We start from the raw sequence: 6,853 nt of genomic DNA, 5'->3' as shown, positions 1-6,853 counted from the left end.
GTCCTCCTCCTCCTCCCTCCAGACTCCTCTGTCCTCCTCCTCCTCCTCCCTCCAGACTCCTCTGTCCTCCTCCCTCCAGACTCCTCTGTCCTCCTCCCTCCAGACTCCTCTGTCCTCCTCCTCCTCCCTCCAGACTCCTCTGTCCCCCTCCTCCTCCTCCCTCCAGACTCCTGTCCCCCTCCTCCCTCCAGACTCCTCTGTCCTCCTCCCTCCAGACTCCTCTGTCCTCCTCCTCCCTCCAGACTTCTCTGTCCTCCTCCTCCTCCTCCCTCCAGACTCCTCTGTCCTCCCCCCTCCTCCCTCCAGACTCCTCTGTCCTCCTCCTCCTCCTCCCCTCCAGACTCCTCGGTCCTCCTCCTCCTCCTCCCTCCAGACTCCTCTGTCCTCCTCCTCCTCCTCCTCCAGACTCCTCTGTCCTCCTCCTCCTCCCTCCAGACTCCTCTGTCCTCCTCCTCCTCCTCCTCCCTCCAGACTCCTCTGTCCTCCTCCTCCCTCCAGACTCCTCTGTCCTCCTCCTCCCTCCAGACTCCTCTGTCACATGCCTCCTCCTCCTCCTCCCTCCAGACTCCTGTCCTCCTCCTCCTCCTCCCTCCAGACTCCTCTGTCCTCCTCCCTCCAGACTCCTCTGTCCTCCTCCTCCTCCTCCCTCCAGACTTCTCTGTCCTCCTCCTCCCTCCAGACTCCTCTGTCCTCCTCCTCCTCCTCCCTCCAGACTCCTCTGTCCTCCTCCTCCTCCTCCCTCCAGACTCCTCTGTCCTCCTCCTCCTCCTCCCTCCAGACTCCTCTGTCCTCCTCCTCCTCCTCCCTCCAGACTCCTCTGTCCTCCTCCTCCTCCTCCCTCCAGACTCCTCTGTCCTCCTCCTCCTCCTCCCTCCAGACTCCTCTGTCCTCCTCCTCCTCCCTCCAGACTCCTCTGTCCTCCTCCTCCCTCCAGACTCCTCTGTCCTCCTCCTCCTCCCTCCAGACTCCTCTGTCCTCCTCCTCCCTCCAGACTCCTCTGTCCTCCTCCTCCCTCCAGACTCCTCTGTCCTCCTCCTCCCTCCAGACTCCTCTGTCCTCCTCCTCCTCCTCCCTCCAGACTCCTCTGTCCTCCTCCTCCTCTGTCCTCCTCCTCCCTCCAGACTCCTCTGTCCTCCTCCTCCCTCCAGACTCCTCTGTCCTCCTCCTCCTCCTCCCTCCAGACTCCTGTCCTCCTCCTCCTCCTCCCTCCAGACTCCTCTGTCCTCCTCCTCCTCTGTCCTCCTCCTCCTCCTCCCTCCAGACTCCTCTGTCCTCCTCCTCCCTCCAGACTCCTCTGTCCTCCTCCTCCCTCCAGACTCCTCTGTCCTCCTCCTCCCTCCAGACTCCTCTGTCCTCCTCCTCCTCCTCCCTCCAGACTCCTCTGTCCTCCTCCAGATCCTCTGTCCTCCCTCCTCCTCCCTCCAGACTCCTCTGTCCTCCTCCTCCTCCAGACTCCTCTGTCCTCCTCCTCCTCCTCTGTCCTCCTCCTCCTCCCTCCAGACTCCTCTGTCCTCCTCCCTCCAGACTCCTCTGTCCTCCTCCTCCTCCTCCCTCCAGACTCCTCTGTCCTCCTCCTCCTCCTCCCTCCAGACTCCTCTGTCCTCCTCCTCCTCCCTCCAGACTCCTCTGTCCTCCTCCTCCCTCCAGACTCCTCTGTCCTCCTCCTCCCTCCAGACTCCTCTGTCCTCCTCCTCCTCCCTCCAGACTCCTCTGTCCTCCTCCTTCCTCCTCCTCCCTCCAGACTCCTCTGTCCTCCTCCTCCAGACTCCTCTGTCCTCCTCCCTCCAGACTCCTCTGTCCTCCTCCCTCCAGACTCCTCTGTCCTCCTCCTCCTCCCTCCAGACTCCTCTGTCCTCCTCCTCCCTCCTCCTCCCTCCAGACTCCTCTGTCCTCCTCCCTCCAGACTCCTCTGTCCTCCTCCCTCCAGACTCCTCTGTCCTCCTCCTCCTCCTCCCTCCAGACTCCCTCTGTCCTCCTCCTCCTCCCTCCAGACTCCTCTGTCCTCCTCCTCCTCCCTCCAGACTCCTCTGTCCTCCTCCTCCCTCCAGACTCCTCTGTCCTCCTCCTCCTCCCTCCAGACTCCTCTGTCCTCCTCCTCCCTCCAGACTCCTCTGTCCTCCTCCTCCTCCCTCCAGACTCCTCTGTCGTCCTCCTCCTCCTCCTCCCTCCAGACTCCTCTGTCCTCCTCCTCCTCCCTCCAGACTCCTCTGTCCTCCTCCTCCTCCCTCCAGACTCCTCTGTCCTCCTCCTCCTCCTCCCTCCAGACTCCTCTGTCCTCCTCCCTCCAGACTCCTCTGTCCTCCTCCCTCCAGACTCCTCTGTCCTCCTCCTCCTCCCTCCAGACTCCTCTGTCCTCCCCTCCCTCCAGACTCCTGTCCTCCTCCTCCCTCCAGACTCCTCTGTCCTCCCTCCCTCCAGACTCCTCTGTCCTCCTCCTCCCTCCAGACTCCTCTGTCCTCCTCCTCCTCCTCCCTCCAGACTCCTCTGTCCTCCTCCTCCCTCCAGACTCCTCTGTCCTCCTCCTCCTCCTCCCTCCAGACTCCTCTGTCCTCCTCCTCCTCCTCCCTCCAGACTCCTCGGTCCTCCTCCTCCTCCTCCCTCCAGACTCCTCGGTCCTCCTCCTCCTCCCTCCAGACTCCTCTGTCCTCCTCCTCCCTCCAGACTCCTCTGTCCTCCTCCTCCTCCCTCCAGACTCCTCTGTCCTCCTCCTCCTCCTCCCTCCAGACTCCTCTGTCCTCCTCCTCCCTCCAGACTCCTCTGTCCTCCTCCTCCCTCCAGACTCCTCTGTCCTCCTCCTCCTCCTCCCTCCAGACTCCTGTCCTCCTCCTCCCCCTCCCTCCAGACTCCTCTGTCCTCCTCCAGACTCCTCTGTCCTCCTCCTCCTCCTCCCTCCAGACTTCTCTGTCCTCCTCCTCCCTCCAGACTCCTCTGTCCTCCTCCTCCTCCTCCCTCCAGACTCCTCTGTCCTCCTCCTCCTCCTCCCTCCAGACTCCTCTGTCCTCCTCCTCCTCCCTCCAGACTCCTCTGTCCTCCTCCTCCTCCTCCCTCCAGACTCCTCTGTCCTCCTCCTCCTCCTCCCTCCAGACTCCTCTGTCCTCCTCCTCCTCCTCCAGACTCCTCTGTCCTCCTCCTCCCTCCAGACTCCTCTGTCCTCCTCCTCCCTCCAGACTCCTCTGTCCTCCTCCTCCCTCCAGACTCCTCTGTCCTCCTCCTCCTCCTCCCTCCAGACTCCTCTGTCCTCCTCCCTCCTCTGTCCTCCTCCTCCCTCCAGACTCCTCTGTCCTCCTCCTCCCTCCAGACTCCTCTGTCCTCCTCCTCCTCCTCCCTCCAGACTCCTCTGTCCTCCTCCTCCTCCTCCCTCCAGACTCCTCTGTCCTCCTCCTCCTCTGTCCTCCTCCTCCTCCTCCCTCCAGACTCCTCTGTCCTCCTCCTCCCTCCAGACTCCTCTGTCCTCCTCCTCCCTCCAGACTCCTCTGTCCTCCTCCTCCCTCCAGACTCCTCTGTCCTCCTCCTCCTCCTCCCTCCAGACTCCTCTGTCCTCCTCCTCCCCCAGACTCCTCTGTCCTCCTCCTCCTCCTCCCTCCAGACTCCTCTGTCCTCCTCCTCCTCCTCCCTCCAGACTCCTCTGTCCTCCTCCTCCTCCAGACTCCTCTGTCCTCCTCCTCCTCCCCGCTCCTCTGTCCTCCTCCTCCTCCCTCCAGACTCCTCTGTCCTCCTCCCTCCAGACTCCTCTGTCCTCCTCCTCCTCCTCCCTCCAGACTCCTCTGTCCTCCTCCTCCTCCTCCCTCCAGACTCCTCTGTCCTCCTCCTCCTCCCTCCAGACTCCTCTGTCCTCCTCCTCCTCCTCCTCCCTCCAGACTCCTCTGTCCTCCTCCTCCCTCCAGACTCCTCTGTCCTCCTCCTCCCTCCAGACTCCTCTGTCCTCCTCCTCCTCCTCCCTCCAGACTCCTGTCCTCCTCCTCCTCCTCCCTCCAGACTCCTCTGTCCTCCCTCCCTCCAGACTCCTCTGTCCTCCTCCTCCTCCTCCCTCCAGACTTCTCTGTCCTCCTCCTCCCTCCAGACTCCTCTGTCCTCCTCCTCCTCCTCCCTCCAGACTCCTCTGTCCTCCTCCTCCTCCTCCCTCCAGACTCCTCTGTTCCTCCTCCTCCTCCCTCCAGACTCCTCTGTCCTCCTCCTCCCCTCCAGACTCCTCTGTCCTCCTCCTCCTCCCTCCAGACTCCTCTGTCCTCCTCCTCCCTCCAGACTCCTCTGTCCTCCTCCTCCCTCCAGACTCCTCTGTCCTCCTCCTCCCTCCAGACTCCTCTGTCCTCCTCCTCCTCCTCCCTCCAGACTCCTCTGTCCTCCTCCTCCTCTGTCCTCCTCCTCCCTCCAGACTCCTCTGTCCTCCTCCTCCCTCCAGACTCCTCTGTCCTCCTCCTCCTCCTCCCTCCAGACTCCTCTGTCCTCCCTCCTCCTCCCTCCAGACTCCTCTGTCCTCCTCCTCCTCTGTCCTCCTCCTCCTCCCTCCCTCCAGACTCCTCTGTCCTCCTCCTCCCTCCAGACTCCTCTGTCCTCCTCCTCCCTCCAGACTCCTCTGTCCTCCTCCTCCCTCCAGACTCCTCTGTCCTCCTCCTCCTCCTCCCTCCAGACTCCTCTGTCCTCCTCCCTCCAGACTCCTCTGTCCTCCTCCTCCTCCCTCCAGACTCCTCTGTCCTCCTCCTCCTCCTCCCTCCAGACTCCTCTGTCCTCCTCCTCCTCCAGACTCCTCTGTCCTCCTCCTCCCCTTCCTCTGTCCTCCTCCTCCTCCCTCCAGACTCCTCTGTCCTCCTCCCTCCAGACTCCTCTGTCCTCCTCCTCCTCCTCCCTCCAGACTCCTCTGTCCTCCTCCTCCTCCTCCCTCCAGACTCCTCTGTCCTCCTCCTCCTCCCTCCAGACTCCTCTGTCCTCCTCCTCCCTCCAGACTCCTCTGTCCTCCTCCTCCCTCCAGACTCCTCTGTCCTCCTCCTCCTCCCCTCCAGACTCCTCTGTCCTCCTCCTCTGTCCTCCTCCTCCCTCCAGACTCCTCTGTCCTCCCTCCCTCCAGACTCCTCTGTCCTCCTCCCTCCAGACTCCTCTGTCCTCCTCCCTCCAGACTCCTCTGTCCTCCTCCTCCTCCCTCCAGACTCCTCTGTCCTCCTCCTCTGTCCTCCTCCTCCCTCCAGACTCCTCTGTCCTCCTCCCTCCAGACTCCTCTGTCCTCCTCCCTCCAGACTCCTCTGTCCTCCTCCTCCTCCTCCCTCCAGACTCCTCTGTCCTCCTCCTCCTCCCTCCAGACTCCTCTGTCCTCCTCCTCCTCCCTCCAGACTCCTCTGTCCTCCTCCTCCTCCAGACTCCTCTGTCCTCCTCCTCCTCCCTCCAGACTCCTCTGTCCTCCTCCTCCCTCCAGACTCCTCTGTCCTCCTCCTCCCTCCAGACTCCTCTGTCCCTCCTCCTCCCTCCAGACTCCTCTGTCCTCCTCCTCCCTCCAGACTCCTCTGTCCTCCTCCTCCCTCCAGACTCCTCTGTCCTCCTCCTCCTCCCTCCAGACTCCTCTGTCCTCCTCCTCCTCCTCCTCCCTCCAGACTCCTCTGTCCCTCCTCCTCCTCCCTCCAGACTCCTCTGTCCTCCTCCTCCTCCCTCCAGACTCCTCTGTCCTCCTCCTCCCTCCAGACTCCTCTGTCCTCCTCCTCCTCCTCCCTCCAGACTCCTCTGTCCTCCTCCCTCCAGACTCCTCTGTCCTCCTCCTCCTCCCTCCAGACTCCTCTGTAATCCTCCTCCTCCTCCCTCCAGACTCCTCTGTCCTCCTCCTCCTCCCTCCAGACTCCTCTGTCCTCCTCCTCCTCCTCCAGACTCCTCTGTCCTCCTCCTCCTCCCTCCAGACTCCTCTGTCCTCCTCCTCCCTCCAGACTCCTCTGTCCTCCTCCTCCCTCCAGACTCCTCTGTCCTCCTCCTCCCTCCAGACTCCTCTGTCCTCCTCCTCCCTCCAGACTCCTCTGTCCTCCTCCTCCTCCCTCCAGACTCCTCTGTCCTCCTCCTCCCTCCCAGACTCCTCTGTCCTCCTCCTCCCTCCAGACTCCTCTGTCCTCCTCCTCCCTCCAGACTCCTCTGTCCTCCTCCTCCTCCTCCAGCGCCGTCCTCCTCCTCCCTCCAGACTCCTCTGTCCTCCTCCTCCCTCCAGACTCCTCTGTCCTCCTCCTCCCTCCAGACTCCTCTGTCCTCCTCCTCCCTCCAGACTCCTCTGTCCTCCTCCTCCTCCCTCCAGACTCCTCTGTCCTCCTCCTCCCTCCAGACTCCTCTGTCCTCCTCCTCCTCCTCCTCTGTCCTCCCTCCTCCTCTGTCCTCCTCCTCCTCCTCCTCCTCTGTCCTCCTCCTCCCTCCAGACTCCTCTGTCCTCCTCCTCCCTCCAGACTCCTCTGTCCTCCTCCTCCTCCCTCCAGACTCCTCTGTCCTCCTCCTCCCTCCAGACTCCTCTGTCCTCCTCCTCCCTCCAGACTCCTCTGTCCTCCTCCTCCCTCCAGACTCCTCTGTCCTCCTCCTCCTCCTCCCTCCAGACTCCTCTGTCCTCCTCCTCCCTCCAGACTCCTCTGTCCTCCTCCTCCTCCTCCCTCCAGACTCCTCTGTCCTCCTCCCTCCAGACTCCTCTGTCCCCCCTCCTCCCTCCAGACTCCTCTGTCCTCCTCCTCCTCCCTCCAGACTCCTCTGTCCTCCTCCCTCCAGACTCCTCTGTCCTCCTCCTCCTCCCTCCAGACTCCTCTGTCCTCCTCCTCCTCCCTCCAGACTCCTCTGTCCTCCTCCTCCTCCTCCCTCCAGACTCCTCTGTCCTCCTCCTCCCTCCAGACTCCTCTGTCCTCCTCCT

At 63.4% G+C, this 6,853-nt stretch overlaps 1 protein-coding gene across 1 annotated transcript in view; it reads right to left on the bottom strand.

The window, feature by feature from the left end:
• The window catches only part of HSPA12A (heat shock protein family A (Hsp70) member 12A), a 160,933-nt gene that overhangs the window by 2,015 nt on the left and 152,065 nt on the right, over positions 1-6,853 (bottom strand).

The sequence above is a fragment of the Phyllobates terribilis genome, unplaced genomic scaffold (genome assembly GCF_046119375.1).
Source record: "Phyllobates terribilis strain yellow unplaced genomic scaffold, ASM4611937v1 Scaffold_5__5_contigs__length_657084704, whole genome shotgun sequence".
Taxonomy (NCBI): domain Eukaryota; kingdom Metazoa; phylum Chordata; class Amphibia; order Anura; family Dendrobatidae; genus Phyllobates; species Phyllobates terribilis.
This window is presented reverse-complemented; position numbering and strand designations above follow the sequence as displayed.